Source organism: Dasypus novemcinctus, chromosome 7 (assembly GCF_030445035.2).
Source record: "Dasypus novemcinctus isolate mDasNov1 chromosome 7, mDasNov1.1.hap2, whole genome shotgun sequence".
Classification (NCBI taxonomy): Eukaryota; Metazoa; Chordata; class Mammalia; order Cingulata; family Dasypodidae; genus Dasypus; species Dasypus novemcinctus.
Window position 1 is genome coordinate 46740868 of NC_080679.1, and position 20520 is coordinate 46761387.

The 20520-nt window shown below is 37.4% G+C and overlaps 1 long non-coding RNA gene across 2 annotated transcripts in view; it reads left to right on the plus strand.

Moving 5' to 3' along the window:
* Positions 1-841: 841 nt before the first annotated feature.
* The window catches only part of LOC101412711 (uncharacterized), a 36856-nt gene continuing 17177 nt past the window's right edge, over positions 842-20520 (plus strand). The window contains exons 1-2 of one of the 2 annotated variants that reach the window (XR_188590.2): positions 842-989; positions 1755-1844. This is a non-coding gene — a long non-coding RNA (uncharacterized lncRNA). Of the gene's footprint in view, positions 990-1714; positions 1845-20520 lie in introns of those variants that run through there. The other variant, XR_001119246.2, reaches the window with a different exon arrangement.

Here is a 20520-nt window from a genome sequence, read left to right on the forward strand (position 1 = left end):
CAGCAACCCACCATTCTTCAGTGACCCCTGACTTGAATGTTGTAACTAGCACCATATATTTGAAGTATAACTATTTTGATAAGAAATGGGCGCAGAGGGTACATTAGCTACTGTGAATTTTAAAAGATGCAATAAAAGGGGAGGCCACTTCATCCAGGAGGCTCCCTTCACCTCATTTCATAATGTTTTTTTTTTCTTCACACTTCTTCCTTTCTCCCGTGGTCGGCTTTTGAAATGCCCATGGGTGAATATCGTCCTCTAGGACTGATATTCTGGGTGCCCCTAGTCCCACCTTTTTATTTCCTTTTAAATATTTTTCTATTTTTCTTTGAAAGCAGAGGTGCTAAATGAATAAAAGAGGTGACCTAAAAGTTTTTAAGGAAAGAGACTTCAAAAACGTTGATGGCAATGACTCTTGAACGTACTTTAGCCTGACAAAACGAAACAAAACTTCAAAACAAAAAATCTTGGTAACGTTTATATAATCTAAAGCTTCTTAAAAAAAAAATCATGACAAGATTCCTTAGAGCAGTTAGCTGTCTGACCTACAACACAAAATTAGTGGAGACCCTAACAGCTGTGAAAACTCTGCTTGTGTTTCTAACAGGCTTGTAGCAAGCCCCCCGCCCGCCCCAGCACTTTTCTACAGCAGCAGCAGCAGCAGCAGCATGAAAAAACATTCTGCCTCCTCCCACCCTGTCCCCAGCAAATTGAGACTGGCGATAATAAATGCTTTCCTCTCGAAGTAACTTGATCTGGCTTTTCATTAACTACCCAAATTATTTAGATTGTGGAGGAACCATTCATCAGAAGCGTAAATGAGAATCTTTTATTCCATGTGTAACAGATCTGAACTTGAGAAAGCCCTAGCTCTCTCGGGTTGTTATTCCAGCAAAGTTCATGTGCTTTACAGAATGGTGACCCCAAAAGGAGGCACTGGAGAGAAGGGCAAAAAGGTGAAGAAGTGCCCCCAGCTACTCTAGAAGCAGGTGAGGCCAGGCTCAGAGAGGCAATGTGAATGTGGACATTTACTGCAAAAATGAATTAACATTTTTAAATCTATCAGAAAGAAATATTCCTATGTAAATGTAAAATATTTTAAATCTTCATATATTATCAGAAGTCCATTTGATATTAAATCCATAATGTTATTCAACAAAATAATGTTAGACCTAGAAACACTGAGATTCTGTTGTTTTATAACAACTCTCATTTGCAGGAGTACCAATAATAAGTCCTTGTACTTTACTTGATGGAGAAGAGAATAGAGACAGTGAGCAGAATATATTTAGAATGTTTCTTTTTAAAGCAACTTCCAAGGTGTTTTTTTGGTGGACACACTGAATAGATCTAATTTTACTTTTTCTTTTCTATTACTCAACACTGAATTACATGTCCATAATAGAAATGTCAGTTGTATATAAGATTAACTCTGATGTACAAGTATATTAATGATTAATATACTGTGATTATGCTTTCAAGGAAAAAGCAATAATTGAAAATAGAGCTAAGACCCCTATTTTGGACTCCTAAGCCCACCTCTCTCAAGGAGTATTGACATTTTTCACATGAGGAAGCTTAAAATCATGAGAATAAAATTGGTATTATTAAGTTCTCTTTAATTAAAAATTCACCCATTTGAATATATGCATATGCATCTTCCTGAGAGCATTTTTAGGAAGAGGGAGAACATAAAGGAAAGAAAACAAACTTCTGTTGAACGTCTAGTATAGCTTTATTTTTTATCCTCACAGCAATCCGGTGATAGCGGTTTTATTATCACTGCTTTGCAGGGGGAGGACTTGAGCTTCAGAGAGTCTGAGTAACTTGCCCAAGATTGTAAGGTAAGTGGCAGAACAAAGAGTCACCCTCCGCAGAGTTACCAAAGGTTTCCTTTTCATCTACCTCTAAAATTCCGGTAGGGCATCACAGTGTAAAGTTTTTTGTTCTCGTTTATTTTTTTGATGTTTGTTTGTTTAATGGAAGGCTATAAGGGAAGAGGGGAAGTAAAACCTTATATGTAATACTTCATGTTTACTGTCTAGAGGCCTAATTAATCAGTTTTGATTCATACTAGCCTGTGAGTACTCAGAGATATAAAGGGGAAAACATATCTTTCTTGTCATCCCTATTCTAGTAATAGAGTAATAATTGAATTGTCTCACTGATTTGATAATAATAATTTTTTAAAAGACAACATAAAGACTGAATTTCCAAATATGGTGTAATCTTCAATAGTCTCAGAAAAGCTGTATCATGCTTTAAAATACAGTTTTCCTTCTCTTAAAATGTGATTTCCACAATGGTTCTTATTGGCTTAGTGGGAAGACTGCCATCTACTGAATCAATAATACCTTTTCATGTACAATCTGAGTAATTCTTAAAATCAGTACTGTGTAGTTGTTAAATATAGATACAGATAGATTGAGAGATCAAAATGATGGTCATTTTACTTTCTCTTTGCTAGTTTAACTATGGTTCGTCTAAGACCCCAGATATGCAAAAAATGTATTATTTAGAAATTCAGATATTTGACTGAAAATATAATTTATGTATAATTTATATAGAATTAGAGTCATTCATTGCAAAGAAATTCTAAATTTTAACCGCACAAGTAATTCTCTGCACAGTTGCTTGTCAAGTCTTCTAGTCCTATGTTTGATGACCTAAAACATATTTTTTTCTTTGCTCTCTTTTTCTTATCTCTGCCTCTGTCTCATATTTCTCTAATAAATTTAGATTGGGGAGTGGAATTTTTTCTAGTGACTTTATTATTATTATATTTATTTTACTTTCCTTGTGAGCATAGACCTTATGTCTAAAAAAGTCTATAGTAAAGGCCAATCGTTCCAAATAGCCTTTGTCCTTCAGACACATGATCACGCAGTCAAAAGGAAACAGTTTTTCAGCTTAATTGTAATTAAAAACACAGTCTCTAATCATGAGGCTTATTTGATGAATATGTGTGCCCCTTCCTTGCACTGAACTGTCCATTTTTAGCTCTCCCACTCAGTGACAACACAGCCCAAGGAGTCAGCAAGGAAGTAGCATATTCTCTCCTACTAAATCTTTATTATTATTTTTAATTCTTGGGAGTTGTTACTCTGTGGAGGGAGGGAGGTTTTCCCTGGGTTCCCTCATTCAAAGGGGGGTCAGGTTAGGATTTTTTTTTTCCTTTAGTCCAGGACCCTGCCGAAGAGGAACGAGGTTTAGGTATGGAAAAAAATATATTTCTATTTGGGTCTATAAATATTACATTCTCTCTATTAATATCACTATATAAATGCCATGAAGTTAAAAAAATCTAATGGTTTTCCAAATGTTATCTTTAATATAAGATTCATAGTCATCAAAATGAAACATAGTCCTAAAGTTAAAAAAATACCAGAGAAAGAGTAGACAATAAAAAAATCTTACAAAGACTCTTCATTCTAATTAGAAAGGGTGTCAATATGTGTTTATAATATATAATAAGTATGTATATATAATGATATGTAATAAATGAATGATATATAGAATATATAACAAAATATATTACTCACTTTTATTTTTACTGATAGTTAAATCCATAAATATTGCAGGTATAAGTTAACATTAAAATATTTACCTCCATAAAATTTTTGTGGCTGTAAAACAATTTTAGTATAACCCTTATTCTTATTGCTTTAGTTACAAAGATTGATGATGTAGCTTCCTAGAAATCCCCCAAACTTCCTCATATTTAACTTTGCAATTACAGTTTTCTACCAAAAGTTCGAAATGGGAGAGGAAAAAATAATTACATGCATGATCACAGATTTATTGGAAATCAAGATTTTAAAATGGACAAGATACAAATTATCCCAAAGTAAAGATATTTCTATTGGGAGAGATGAAAGATTTCCCAGGGAAAAATAATAGAAAATATAAAGTTGACATGGTTGGAAGAACCACCTTAAAGATAGTCTAAGATGGTTTAAGAACCATCTTAAATTCCACTTAAATGTGGAATTTTTAAACAATTCTGCCAAAAAAGTATGTTGCCCCAAATATTTAAGGGTTTAAACACTCTCAGTATCTTTGAAGTACCCAGGTCTATCACATAATGGAAAGGTCAACAGATAATCCAGAAATGAAATGTGTAACCTAAGGTAGTTCAGTCAAAACATCTGATCCTTAGTTGTTTTTTCTTTCATCTGTCAAATGTAGGACTTGGGAGGCTTAGTCTCTAAGGTCATGTCCAAGTCTCTGTCCTGTGATTCCAGGAAATGCCTTTAAATTAGTAATAGTAATAACAATGATAATAATTGGGCTTCTTTTTCTATGATATATGTACCTGCAATTTTAACTAGGGCACTAAATTCCCCTTTCAAATATGTCAGTTTTTCTGTCAGTCCTATGTTAAATAGAAAACCAGTGAGTGTTTAATTGCACAATTTTTTATCTGTGAAAAGTTATCAGATGCCAGAAAAAAAGGAAAGAAGAAAACATAAAATCCTCAATGATCCGAAAAGAATTTCCCTCTTTGAAAGAATGTTCTATCCTAAGTTTTCAGTTAACATTGGATTGTTCTTTAAGTTTTCTCAGGGGTTTTCTTTTCTTTGTTCTTTTCCAATACCTTTGCTCTCTATTTGCTGCCCTTTTATAGCACAAGGGTGAGGTTCGCAATTATTTTAGCTCCCCCAATATACATTTGCCTTTTCCCACCAACACTCTTAGCGTCGCACTGTCGGTCTTGCCTTTTTATATCCGTGAGCTGGTTCTTCTCCTGGCAGCTGTGGCACAGGGGCATAGAGATTGTGGGGCTCAATGGGGGTAGAAATGGGAGTGCCATTTTCTTGCGGCTTAAGTATAGTATTGGAGATTAAGGACGTCTAATTTCTAAACCTGATTCTGACAACTAAATAACTAGCTTAAAATACAGTTTTAAAATGTATGTAAATTTTGTTTTCTTCTCTTCACTGTAAACAGCTATAAATGTTTTGCTAACATGCAGAATAATAGAGAGATAAAACTAGTTTATTCTACTAAATTTACTGGGTTTCTTTAGCACCTCCTAAATTCCATCTGCGGACAGTGGTTACTATAAAGATTGACTTAGGGGCAAAAGGGGAATTGGTCCTAGTTGATTTCAATTATTTTATTTCAGATTATTTAAATGTAGCTCTGGGGTATTGATTTTCCAAAGGGATTTGTGTTATAACAATAGGTTATTCAATCTTGATTAAATCTAATCCTGTAACCATATTAACTAAGAAGACATATTTAAACAAATTGTCTAAGTCCTGACAAGGCTTCCTAATAATGCCTGAATTTATAAGAAAACATGCCCCTTTTGTTTCTTTGACCTATGACTAGGAAGAATGCTTGATGAAAATATTGATGGCTTTTGCTTTCTGAACCTAATTCTCAAGCAGTTTTTGGAGGAGAAATTAAAATGTTCATTGTCTAAGTGGTGAACAAAAATAGGAACTTTTAAATTATGAATTGGGTTAACATCTGTTGGGCAAATTGTTTGCTTAGCCTTATTTTAACATTTGCTTCCCTTGCTACCCCCCTGTCTCTCTCACACATCTGGGAATGTGGTGAGAGTACCACAGGGGCAATTATAAAGCCAGAGTCCAGTTAAGGACCCTGAATTTTCCATTTTTAGCCTCTGCTGTAATGTAAGGATGTTCCAAAAGTGGTCTGTGTAAGACTCCACAGGAAGAAAAGTCTTGATTTTAAATTCAAATAAAGCCAAATGCGGCAAAACCAAGGAGAGACATTGAAAAAGCCAAATGACACAAAGCAAATGACACTATAGAGTTCAGTTAAAGTGTTTAATTGACGATGTTGAAATGTTTTCATTTGGAGACAAATATGTTAACTTAAAGAGAAATACCTTAAAAACAAAAGCTAACAGTTAAAATAGTCTAATAGAAACTGGTTCAAATAGGTAAGCCATAAAGTTTATCTAGGGTGGAGGCTGTGGTATAAAATGGCCCTGGATTCCTAGCCTTGCTCTGTCACATATTGATGTTACCTGGGAGCAAATTCCCTTGCTTCTTTAAGCCTCAGTTTCTTCGTATGCAAAATGGGGATATGATGATGCAAACCTCGATGACATTTACCTCATAGGGTTACTGGAGGACTGAATGTCATAATGCATGCATGTACTTATTGCATTTTTTGGCAGAAGCATAAATAAATATTACTAATAGTTCTGGTCATAGAAGATTGTTGAAGAAGGATTGAAATTTGCTGATGATATATGGTGGCATCAAAGAATATTTAATAAATTCCAGTAGAGAAACTATGACAATGCTTTTGTATGATGAAAAGGAAGGTACAGTGACTTGCCAAATGGCAATCTTAAAAATGTAAAACTGACCATGCTGTTCACCTACCTAAAAATGTTCAAAAGGTCCCTAGTGCTGTTAGTATTCCAAAGCATTCTACAAAGTCCCCCAGGGTTGCACTCATTGCTCCCATCTCATGTGGGACCACTCCCCTGCATGTCCCAGCCATGTCCAGGACTGGCAGCTTCCCCTGATATGCTGCTGTCTCCTTTGCATCTATACCATGTCGTGACGGTTAATTTTATGTGCTAATTTTGCTAGGTGTTGGTGTCTGGTTGTTTGAACAAACACTGGCTTGTTCCCATGGAGGTATTTTGTAGATGGGATTATAATCTACAATTAATTGACTTTAAGTAAAGGAAGTTATATTTCTTCCATAATATTGTAAGTCATAGCAGCAAGAATTGAGGATTTCAGGGTTGAGAATTTCTGCTTCAAAACTTCGATACTAACTCTTACCAGGATTTTCAGAACACTCTACCTGCAACCCTTGGGCAGGCTAATTTCCATCTGTCTTTTAAGACCCAACCCAACCACTTTTACCTCGTGGGAGAATAATTTCCTCTCCTTTCTTCCATCCCACTCCAGCGACTGGGAGCACCCAGGTGTAAAATGCCCTATACCTGTGAAACTCAAGGGTAATCCTCTGATTACATGTTGGTATTCCCTGTATCCCCCCACTATATTGTGAGTTTTCAAGGTCAGAAATGATGTCTTGATCATGGCATATAGTGTAATCTCAATAAACATAGTGTGAGAGCATGAACTGTTCTTATGAAGTTCCTCTAGACCTGCTTTTTGTATATTAAATGAATGTTTATAGTTCGGATTTTTATTCCTTTGAATTAATACCAGTCTGTTCCTCAATGGCAAGACTCCTTGATTCCTAGGGCTTTAAAACATAAATTGAGAAAAATGCAAGGACGCCATGCATTATATTTAAAGAATAACATCATTGGGAAACAGACTTGCCCCAGTGGTTAAGGCATCTGTCTATCACATGGGAGGTCCATGGTTCAAACCCTGGGCCTCCTTGACCCATGTGAAGCTGTCCCATGCGCAGTGCTGATGCACGCAAGGAGTGCCCTGCCACGCAAGGGTGTCCCCCGTGTAAGGGAGCCCCACGCGCAAGGAGTGCACCCCATAGGGAGAGCCGCCCAGCGCGAAAGAAAGTTCAGCCTGCCTAAGAATGGCGCCACCCACACAGAGAGCTGACACAGCAAGGGGACGCAACAAAAAAAGACACAGATTCCCGTGCCGCTGACAACAACAGAAGCAGACAAAGAAACAAGACGCAGCAAATAGACACAGAGAACAGTCAACTGGGGCTGGGAGGGAGGGGAGAGAAATAAATAAAATTTTTTTTTTTTTTAAAGAATAATGTCATAAAAAAGCATCCCTGGCATTTGATAAATGTTAAACAATGACAACAGTAAGGCTAATGAAAGACTGGTCTTTGATATAAATTTATGCTAAATGGAAAAATTAACCCCCTGTGTCTACTCTGGGTTCTCTTTGTGTGTCCTCTCTGCTTTTGCCTCCAGGATTACAACATATGATTAAGGGAAAACCCTTCCCATCAGGATTACAGGGTTTATTCACTGCCCTCATGAGTTCCCTCCCAAACACCTGCAATCACTACTGCGAGAGATTCAGCTGCCACTCCATTTCTCTATCAAGTTCTTAGTTTCCAAATAACATTTTAAAATTTACTTTTTGCACAACCTTGGGATGTGATTCACATCTTTAGAACAGGTCTTATGACTGTATATTCTCATATTCCTTAGGCTCTTAAAAGAAGAATATGATGCTTTTACTGTAATTAGGTAGATATCTAAACCATAGGGGCAAAGGAGGCAATTCTAAGATAACCTGAGATACTCTTTATACTATTGAGAGGGAGATTGAATACTTAGCAAGAACAGTTTATTACCATAGACTCAATTCTTAGATGCCTCTCATTCTATCTGCTTTACAATACCCCTCTTCACGGAATGAGTTCCATGTGAGAAAGAAATGTGTTCGGTTCATAGTAATATAAAACTATGTCCATCTATATTCTACAGTGGGTAAAAATAGCCATAAATATGAAGTGAGTCAAAGCATTCAATTATTGTCCCCTGTCCTTTGAAGTAAAATGATACTTTGATTGTCCAATTGAAAATACAGTAGCTTATCTGTTCAGAATAAATTTGTAACCTATCAGAAGGCCATTCATTACCTGGGAAATCTCATTTTACCCCAATTATGCTACTCAATGTGTTTAATCATTAATCTGAAAGGAAGAAATTCAGTTAAAGAAAAAAGGAATCATGAGCTTCCATTGCTATTGCTCAAATCATATCTCAATTAGGGGGATAGAGAGGATTGAATGACAAAGAAAAATAGCTTTCCTTTTTTTCTAAAAATAGAAGCTTAAGATCTTCTCTGCAAACTGATGCTGCCAAATAGCAAATATTTCTTTTAAAAAAATCATAGAAAAGGATTCCTCCCAACATGAATAATGGGGCCTATTAGAGTTTAGAATAAAGATTTAGCTCTGAATTTTGCTATAACCTGTTGATTTTTTAAGCATCTTGCAATGTAAGAAAACCTATTTCAAGTTCAGATGTCAGTCTTACTTATTAATTTTGCCTTTAGACTGTACATGATTTCAACCAGAAAAAAATAGTGTCTGCTCCATTCAAAATAGATATTTTTAAAATGCATTTCAAACTCATTATTACTGCTGTTAATTAAAACCAAACTCAGACCTCAAGTCCACCTCATCTTAACCAGATGATAGTCTTATGAACATTTAAAGGGAACAATCATGAATTGTAAGGTAAAGTGATTATGAGCCTCTTAAATTTAGATTCCGAAATATTTGTGTCAAGTTTTGATTGCATTATGTATAAATACACACCTGACTGACTAGAGGGGTGTAGATGCAACTCTGGGGTATTTTGTCCACAACAGTACTGGATCCTACAGGGAATGTCCAAGAGGACAGGTTTCTTTTGTCCTTGGGAGACACTGAAGAGGAGAGCACACACACACACACACACACACACACATATATACACACACACACAAGGATAGGTGTTTTTGTTTTTGTTTTTCAAATGCCTTTATGGGGCATCTCCTATAAGTTTCAGGTTCAGAGCCGGGTGGTGGGAGTAGAGAAATGAGTAAGATGTACCCCTTCAATTGAGTTCGGTCTAGTTGGAGAGACACATCTCTCAGGGGCAATGAGAAGGGCATTGTAAAAAGCAAGCACACTTGAGAACAAAATTTCAAGGTTAACTTCTATGTGCTCTTTTAAATTACTTCATTTCCACAAATGAAACTTCCTTTGGCCTTTCTTGTATAAATAGTGAAACAAATACTAAATTCTGCTTGTCCTTGTAGGCAGCTGGCGAGAGCTCTCCAAGAGGTTATATATCAGTGTCTTAAGGTTTCCTTTTGAAGCCAGGTTTTAAAAAAAATACTAGACCATAGATAGGTACTACAAATGTTTGAGGGTAACTGAATATTCCTTTTCATATTTTCCCTTTCCATTGTTCCCATCTTCTTTTCCCCTGAATGGTTGCTTATTATAAATATTTTTATATCTCTATATATGGAGAAGATAGGCCTGAAAGCATTTTATGAAACATAATTATAAGGAACCACTAAAGCCACAAGAGAAAGCTTAAAAGAAAGAACAAAGCTAAAATGAAACTTTCATATTTCACATACAGTAATTCAAGTGCTTCTGGTATAATGGAATGGTCACAGAGACAGGTGAAAATGCAGAATTGTGGCTTTCAAAGTACCTGGACTCCTTGGAAAATAGAAAACCTGATTGTGGAAAGATCCCTTAAAAGTTAAGATAAAGGTGCAAAACTTCTATATGTTTAATGTGGGGAAATGACAACATATGTTTTCTAATCAGCTACCTTTATTTTATTGTAATGATTTCTCAGAATTTAAAGCAACACTTGTTAGCACCACCTTTAATGAATTTTATGTGTATTCACATAACCTGATTTTGAGATGTAGGCTTATAAATGCGCCCTTTCCAAGTCTACCCCTTTGGATATGTATTTGGAGGAAATTGTGAGTGAAATGTGTATGAAAGAGGAGTGGATATAAATGTGTTTTTCTAAGCAATTTCCCTTTAATTAAAATGTGTTTTGGATTTATATTTATTTACACTTGAATTATCAAAATGTTCCTTTGGAAGAATATTTTCCCTTTGAGGCATCTTAACTCACCCTCCCGGAAGCCACATTTTGCCATAAGTAGAAAAACTCCATACCAAGAAGTTTGAGTTTTGTCCCAGACTCTAACCCTACAATTTTGTGTGGGTTTTAAACTTGGCAAAACACATGATCCCGTCCCTAATCACAATCCATAATAGTACAGTTTGTGACAGTGGGGACGGAAGGACTCTCCCAAAATATACCAATAAATCTACCCGGACAGTTGTCTGTGTTTGTTGTTCCTTCTGCCAGCTGACCCCAGGGAAATTATTCCCTCCAATAGACACTTCTTGTCCCAAAGATATTAGAGAAACACAGATAGTGAAGCCTGCAAACACTATATCCCATACTTAAAAATTATAGGTCTAATTAAAGAGATGTGCAGCCTACTCACTGTATGTCATTTGTTTTAAATATGCAAGTCACATGTTTTGCTTTGATTCTTGACACCTGGAGTGTATGACAGGGGTCCTTAACAAGGGGGCAATGAGCATGAATTTGAATTAAAAAAAAAATTTTTGTGGGGATGTGTTGGTATAGGTGTGACACATTTATTAAATAATACACAGTACAGCGTGGACTTAGTAAGGGCTCCGTGGTTTTCACCTGACTGGCAAAGGGGTCCGTGGAACAAGAAAGGTTAAGAAACCCCCGCTTTATGATGATGATCTCACACAGCTGTCTGGAGACCATGGAGATAGTTTTACCTGTAAACTTTAATTTCTCAAAGGCAAGGTATAAAACAGACAACATAGGGTTTACATCTAAACCCGCCAAAGTTTAGTATTTGGCTCCCTTCTTTATTGGAAGAAAGAAGGGTTTTCTCTGAGTCATCCCAGTTTAGTCAAACATTATATTCTCCTCTGTGGGGCTTTGCTGGAGGCCGGGTTAATCTTGACAAAGAGCCTTTCAGCTTTGTTGGTTTTGTTTCCTGTAAATGTGGCACAATATGGTCTTCTAGGTGGGAATGTACTCCACTCTCCACTTCAGTCCAAGGGCCTCCACTGATTGTAACGTAACTGGAGCCCACAACCTCTAAGCCACCGTGAGTCCCAGCCCAGGTTTTTTACTGCTTCTAATGGCATACGAGGAGAGAGCAAAAGGATCAAAACAATGAAAGTAAAAGAGCAGCCTTACAAGGTATTTGTTAGCACTCGCCCCAGAGACTTAACTGTTATTTAAGGGAAACATTATAATTGTGGTGAAATTATAGATTACCATTTTTCTCAGACTTCCTACAGTTAACCTCTACCCATTATGCTCCTATATTTGGAATAGTCCACTGAGCTACTTGGAGGAAGGCCATTAGCTCAGTCCTTACAAGTGGACTTATAGGAGGAAAAGAGAGAGCGAGAGAAAGAGAGAAACTAACTTTTATGATAATTCTTATTTCATAAAGTGTCATGTTATTTATAGAAAAATGAGAGAGTAAAGTGTACTTCCTTTTAAATCTGGCCTTTGCTGCACCCTATAATTTATGGTAATATAATAAGTGATTTGAAAATAAAGATTTGAGACAACATTTCAGCATTAGTGTTTTTAAGACAAAACAAACAGTCAAAATAAAACCTAAACCACCAGAGTGAACTCTATCATTAAATGCCTACTTTTTGCTAAATTTGTAGCTATGGCAGCTCAAAATCTCAAACTCTTCAATTGTGACCTCTTGCAAAGTAAAAATAATTGTATTCTTTTCTGTGGGACAAGGGTATTATGGCCCATTATTTTTCCTCCCAAAAGTCCAAGTGGATTTGCATCAGCCACTATTAAATGAGATTAATGAACTTAGAGGAATTTAAATAACAGTATGAGATTTCACTGAGATGAACAAAATGCCTTTAATATTTCAGGCTCTTGATTCTAAATTATTTCAGCTTTGTCTCATCAAGGCTCATTGAATCTTATTCCATTGTACATTTATAAATCATTGTGAATTTTTTAGATTGCATGAAATAAGTTAAAAAATCTCCTTTCCTACCCCTGGTAGGCAATCTACTGACATACTATTGTGCCAAAAGTAATGAGAAATACTGTAAATAATAAATGCCAGACAGTTCAATTGAGATAATCAATGCCGTGAAACAACAGTCACCTTCATTATTTTTTAGTCACTTAAGAAGAGAACACTGTGCTTTTCAAGACCCATGGTAGGGGGTACAATGAAGAAGAAGAGAAATCCCTAAAGTTAAGATCATAGAAGCAAAATTCATCCCAATCCACTTCCACCAGTATTGGGTGGGATGCTCTAAAATGTTGTAACATTCTCTGTTCATTTTACCTTTGCATTCTTAAGTTGCTCACCTTTCTAGATTATCAGTACTCTTCTGAGACCTACTTCTAAAGTCAAAGAACCCTCATTATAGGGCAAAAATACTGCTTTTAGCTTTGCTAGGGCTAAAGTTGTTTCTTTTGTCTATATTTAGTGAAAAAGTAAAAAGATCTCTGCTTAAATTTGTTAAAATTTTTAGTTTTCCTTTTGAGCCTAACTCAATTTTAGCATATTTATGATCAGATTTCCCTAGTAAAATCTCCTCTAGGCCAAAGAATCTGTTTCCTCTTCTTGTAATCACCCAAGGACCAAGGTGAGTACCTTTCAATCCTCTTCTGCAATAAAACCATGTGGGGAGCTTTCTAAAATAAAGATATCTGGACTCCATGTCTTGTTTTTTCCAATTATTTTGGGTGGGAAATTTCACGACTGATATTTTGATAAAGCTCTCCGATGATTCTAAGAACCCCTGGCCTAGCAGATCACCTTTCACAAAGTAAGTTGTATAATAAATGACTGTTGAATTCATTTGAATTGGAAGTGATTGATATAGATTAGTGACTCTCAAATTTGAGCAGGCACCAGAATCACCTGGATGGCTTCACCCTCAGAGTATTTGATGCCTCAGGCCTGAGAATTTGCATTTCTAACAAAAACCTAGGTTTTTCTGATGCTGCTGGTCAAGGGTTCTCAATTATTTCCTTGTACTGAAATATGCAAAAGATTTGTGATAGGGATGAAAGGAATCTTGTCTTTTGTGTTTTTTTGAGGTAGTGTCCTTAGAAATCAAGTATATATTATGGTTCATCAGTCTATCGTTCCAATAAACTAATACTTCCACTAACGGAAAGGTGAGTCTGTTTTATTGATCATTGCAGAAAAAAACCTGCAACTGTTTCACCAGCTTTAAGAATTTGCTTAAATGTTTTCACGTAGTTCTCCCTCTTGCATGTTTTTCAACGTCTAATGAACTTTTTGTGTGTTCCCTAGTATTTAAAAGGAGGTAGATATGAGGGAATATTAAAATTTGCAATGCCAGTTAATGTAAACACAGATTCTGTACTAAATACCTCAAATAAACCAAATCTAACAAATTTTAAAGAAACTACATTAAAGGTCAAGAAGGATCTGCCTCCAGTGTTTCATACTTGCCTGGTAAATGTGGACAGTCCCTGGGCGCCTCTGGCCTCAACAAAACAGCATCATAGGCCTGGCATAAAAGGAGGTACTTCATTCTTAACAACATTTGAATTACCTTAATTCACCTTTATGAACTTCCCTGTGAAAGCTGCCTGTCACTAATTCATCACAAATATTAGGATTAGCTCTGTGGAGAGAGACAGTCTAAATCCTCCTCCCACAATGATTCTGGCCATAAAATAGATTATCAAAAGAAACCTGAGAGCATCTGGATTATCCCTCTGCACATGCCCAATTCATGAGATTAATAGCCTTCCAATTTACTCTTCACAACACACAGCCCTCACATAGAGTTCTGTATCTTTCAGTGAGCTCCCATGAAGGGAAGTCCATTTCCTTGGGTATTAAGAAAAGCATCTTCTTCAGCCCAGATGTCTGGAATGTCTAGTGCTCTTGCAAGTTGTCAGATTACCCACAGGTGCTCCTTGGAAACATCTATAAACAGTATCTGCAAACCCAGTTGTCACTGACTTAGGGGATCTAAGAAAGGTCAAACCTGAGCAGAAGCTTAGGAAAACAACCACCAGCAAATTCGGTGTCACTAGAAGGTTCTGTGGAGCTGTTTTTGTGAAACTTGTGAAACAGGATTGAGGATATTGTCTACAGACAATTTACCCCAAATACCTCCGCAGCTCACAATTAAGTAAATCATATTCAAAAGATCATTGTCGGGAAGCGGCTGTGGCTCAGTCATTTGGGCTCCTGTCTACCATATGGGGGGCTCTGGGTTCGCGTCCCGCAGCCTCCTTGTGAAAGCAGGCTTGCCCGCACACTGCGGAGAGCCACCGGCCCAGGGCCCAGGCGCCACAGAGTGCTGCCTGGCCCGCAAGCGCCGCAGAGAACCACCCCAGCCACGTGAGGCAACAAAAAAAAGGGAGACAAGGTACTACGCAGAAGAGCATGCAGCTAATGGACACAGAGAGCAGACAGCAAACAAGCTGCAAGGTGGGGGAGGGAATAAATAAAAAATAAATACAGACACAGAAGAACACACAGCGAATGGATGCATGCAGGAAAAAAAAGCCGTGTGCGGGGGGGGGGGGGTGGGGGGGAGGGTGAGATTAAAAAAAGATCGTTGTTAAACAGTAAAGACCCTGAACTGAACGGGCCTCCTAACCCCTGGCTCCTCTGTGGCCCTGCAGCCCTGGCATCTCCTGGGAGTGTCAGAAATATCACATCTTGGGCCCTGCCCCAGACCTACTAAATTAGAAGTTGCGTTTTAACAAGATTCCTGGGTAGTCCATATGCACATTAAAGCTCGAAAAGCCTGTTCTACAGCATTTGTTCCCAAAATGTGGGTTACAGACCACCTCACCAGCACCACCTGGGTGGCTTCTTAATGCCTGGTTTGCTCACCATCTGGGTCCCATTTAGATCTCCTCAATCAGAATTTCTGAAGGTGATACTCAGGAATTTGCATTTTAAACAAGCACTGTGAGTCCTTGCCTCTCAAAATGTGGTCAAAGGAACAACAGGATCAGTATCATCTGGGAGCTCGTTAGAAATGGGGCCTCGCAGGCCCCACCTGCTACCTGCTGAAGCAGTACCTGCAGTTTAACAAGATCCCCAGGTGATTCCAATGCACATTATATTTTGAAAATCATTGTTGCAGGTGATTCCTGTACATTCTAAGCTTAAAACAGAACAACAACAACAAAAAAGCTTTTCTAAAATATATAATCTTGGGCTCCACACAGGGAAAAAAAAAAAAGCTTTGAAATGTTGAGTCTAGTATAACTTCAAATGTAAAAGAAATACCAACTCAGTTAGTAGGCCCACTCCTAACAATTGCAGGGCCTGGGACAATCATACAACTGAGACCACATGTCTCAATATTTAAAAGTTTTAAATCAAGTGAAACAACTGCAAAATGAAATATACTGTCCTTTCTGAAAAACTTACCTTCCTATAATTTGGAAGACCGAGTTTTAGAATCCTCTGACTCCTTGGATTTCTGAGCCAGAACATAGGAGAGCAGGGATTGCCCAGCCCAGTCCAGGCCCTGGCCTGTGGCCTCCTCCATTTTTCTTCTCAGCCCCTTCTCCTTCTATCCAATAAGCCCCCAGTTCAGTTACTTGGATGCTCCAGCCTGTACCTTGGCAAGCCCTGGGCGCCTAGCTAGAGATGTGGACTTTGACCCCTTGGTCTTCACTCTGGATCACAGACCTAGAAAAGAAGTCTGTGCATGTCCTGCAAGTTGGCACAGAGCCTTTGGGGAAGACAGTGCTGGCATCAGGTACTCCAAGCATAAGTTTAGAAGACATGACATGGTTTGGGTGTTGTATCCCCTTTGCAGTGTAGACTCCTCACTCTGTGGGGAAGGGTCAGGGCAGGGCCTTCTAGGGTGGTGCCCAGGCAGGGGCTCTTTTCTTTTGGTCTAAGGGCAATATTAGATGCTGATGACTTTCTAAATATATAATACCAGAAGGCCACCTAGAATTTGGTTAAGAGGAATGAATCTGAAATTATGCTTATCGAGGTTCATATTTTAGATCCACCACTTACAGTCTTTCTGACTTTGAGCAGATTATAATGCTGTTTTGTCATCAGTAAATGAGGGTAATAATGAGAACATAGGTTATTATGAGAATTAAATAAAAATATTAATGCAATTAACAAAAAGTGTGAAAACATGACTCACAATAAATGCAGGATTATCATTACCGATTATTATTTTTTCCCCAAAATTGCTATTTAGCCATGACTTACATTGACAGGAGCGAATAGACATATATAAATCTTCATTTGTGACAATTTATGTTTTAAATAAAGGAGACATCAATAATCTTTGTTCATAAGTAATGAGGCATCAGGAGATTTTTAGGTAGAAGAACATCATCATTTTCCCACCCCTCCAAAGATCATAACTCTTGTAGCTGTGTGGAAAGGTCTGATGTGGACACAGACTCCTGGGAGGCAAAGCAATCAGGAGGTGAGAGAGAATCAGAGACTGAGTTAATCAGTGCACAGAAAGTAGAGGGGAGGAGCCCAATTAGGGAGATAAGGCTAGAACAGAACCTAAAAGTTTTGGGAGAAGACCTTGGGAAGAGTGTTGCCTTGAATTATAAGGGAGGAGAGAATTTCAAGACGGAGGTAAAAAACTGTGGAATGTTGAAGAGAGGTTGAGTACAAGGTGGGGTGAAAAACTAAGTCTTGAACTGTGCAGTATGGAAGCACTGGTGATATCACTGTGACCTGCCAGAGTTGAGCTAGGATTACAGATGAAGGACAAAACAAGAGTTGAAGGGCATACATTACTCTTTCAGGAAGTCTCATTCTAAAAGAAGAGGGAAAGACAAAGATCTGGTGGCCTCTTTACAGAAGGGAAGGGTCATGGAGAAGATATTTGGATGTGTTTCATTTTGTTTTGAGATGTGGAACAGTAGAAACTTAAACTTACTCGTTTATTAAATGCTTTGTGTCAAATTTGATGCTAAGCACTAGGGCATATTTGAAAAATAAGGAAAAGTCAGAGAAGAAAGATAAGGAAAACCTGGTGTAAAGGACAAAGTAGTACCCCAGAACAAGCAGAGGAATTCTGACCCCCGTGGTGGTAAAATTAAAGGAAGGTTCAAATTTCCCTAATAGATTCCATTTTCTCTTTAAAGAATAAACAAGGTCATCTGCCAAAAGTGAGGAGGGTGGGACTAGGGTAAGAGCCAGGAGATGTACAGAATCTTAGGCACAAAAAAGTGAAAAAAGCCTAGCAGATAAATATCCACTTTTGAGTTTGTTATCTGGATAGAGTTAGGTGGGCAGGTTTTTTTTTATGACATTGATTGTGCAGATAATTGCCTCATATTTCCACTGTCTGAGTAGATACTACTTATGGATTTTAGATGTTTCCCTAGAGCTATGAACTGTCACCATAGTTCATGCCTTACAATAGAAACTAAACAAGGCTTTTGGAAAGGGAGAAGAAATGTTTTGCATCAAACTTCCTGACGTGCCATGCTGCTAATGTGTTTTGAATTCCACACTCCAAAACATCTGGCAAGGCTCCCATGATTCAGACATCCATTGAGAGCTTGGGGCTCCAAATTTAGTTAAATAAATTGTTAAGAATGTATTTTTATTATATAAACCTGAGCTCCAAATAAGCACAAATACTCTTGGATATCCCAAATCCCCTAAATAGTTCTACATTTTGACTGTGATGGTCTTATGGGCTAAATGATTATTTAAGAATGATTTTAGTACAAAGAACATACCATTAAATTGTTGCTGTGCTTTAACCATTGTGAACATTGTATACTTACTGGAAATTTCAGTAATCAATAATTGATAGTCAGAATGGCTAATTTCTACCCTACAAGGAAATATGTATTCACTCAAAATATTTTGTTGTGTTTTGAGTAAATTTTAAACCTTGAAATTGCTGGCACCATGCCTAGAGTGATTGTATCCTAGTGAAACGTTTTCTATAACAATAATTAAAATTGAATTTATGAAAGTGTTAAGGGAATTTTACATTGAAATGATAATTAACTACAAGGAAGCTAATTTTAAAATTACTCTAAATGCCCTAATTTATACATTATTTTGAATTCATCATTCCCAGTACCTAGAGTGGTGCTTCTAAAAGTTTAATGTGCATAAAATTCCCCTGAAGACCTTGATAAAATGATTCAGATGCAGTGAGTCTGGGGTGGAGCCCGTGATCGTGCATTTCTAACAAGCACTCCACCATGGTGAGCTGGTCCCGAGATACAACTTTGAGTAGCACTGTTCTGGATATTTGAGAATGTGGAACCTACACATCATTCAGGGAATGGGAATGGGTTTCAGGGGTCTGTCCTCTCCAGGCAATGAAACAATAAAGCAAGGGCAATTCTATAATTTAGTCTTATCATCGGCAAATTTTGTGGATTTGGTGTCTTTTTTTCCTGGAAAGCATTACCTGTTTTTCAGGTAAGCATTATGAACCCTCATACTCTCATATTTTACCATGCACTTACTACGTTCATAGAGAAAACTCTCCCAGCACCTATATATGCTGGTAAATAAGCAACTTCTTCATTGGAGGAGCCAGTCAGAGAGAAATGAATCAAACTCAATATCTAAGGCAATATAAATTATTTCTTTCCATCACAGAAATATAAAGGTGACGTATGATTCCTAGGAATGTTTCTTAGAACATTTCTCATCAACTAAACAAAATGATATTTATGGCCCAAATGAGAAGCCCCTGTATGATTTGGCCCTTACTAACTCTCCAACCCCTGCCTGTCCTCTCTGAGCCCTGAGGAGTGACAGCAAACTTCTTTCAGTTTCTCCAAGGGCACCCCAGGGTATTTGCACTTGCTCTTTCCTTTGCATTGCACTTTTGGACTCTCTCTCCCCTGACCCCATCACCCAATTAACTCCTGCTTATACTGTATGTCTCAGCTCAATCTTCAGCTCTCCCCAACCCTTTCCTGAGACCTCAGCCCATGTTCTATGACTCCTCACACCTTGTATCTTTTTTCCAAGCCAGTTAACAATTAGTAGGTATACACTTATCTCTTCTCTCAATTATTTAATCCCTCCCTAAACTGAAAGCTGCATAAAGGCAGGAGCTGTGTTCATTTAGCTCTCCATTGTGTCTCCATGCCAAGTACACATTGCTGGCACATAATTGGGCTCTCAGAGCAAACAGGTGAGGAAGGAAACTCTAGCTATTTCCTTTTTACTCATAGTTGTGCTTGGTAATGGATAGAACCTTCGTACTGAAAAGAGCTTTAAAAAGCACTTATGGTCAAAGAAGGGTTCTAACAAATATGCTATCCTCAGAGCTCTATGATGGTTATTACTGTAATAGCACTGTGAAATGAAAGAGCTGAATTGGACTTACATTTACAGAAGAAAAACAGGAGGTGGAGGAAGACTGACTTACTTAATGTCACCCAACTAAGTACATGTAAGGGAACCTAATTCTTGGATCCCCTGCCCTCTGCTCTGCGGCCTTCCTCGTAGCAGAAGTCCATCATATCCCACAGGAAATGTTGTAAAATAGAGCCAAAAAAAGGTATTTTATCTAGCTTCAGGTCTCACTGACTTGAGTTGCACAACCATGACCCACAGTTAAAATCCATATAAAATCCATGGTTATGATTCAAAATAAGACATTACCATTTCCCTAAAGTTAAATTTATTTTTTTGTATTTTTAGTCTTCTCAGACTAATGGCACTTAAATCTGTTTATTCTCATCAGTCCAGGGCTCCTATAGGTTTATATCACCATCAAGCTACAAATGAAATTCCTTATGAACTCCTTTATGTAGTTTTGATGCCTGGATTATCAACCTACTTTATGCATTAACAGTTGCTTTTAATTGTTAGTTCTTAAAAGCCAGGGGTATTATATATCGATAATTTCTTCTGTAACTTCACAAATTGTTTCAAAATAAATATTGTTCACTGATTTTAGGACCAAAAAAGTGAGGATAAAAAGGTATAACTTTGCCTAAGAATAGAATTATTTGTTCTATCTTTCCTTCTCAAAAAGATTTCTTAATTGGAAATT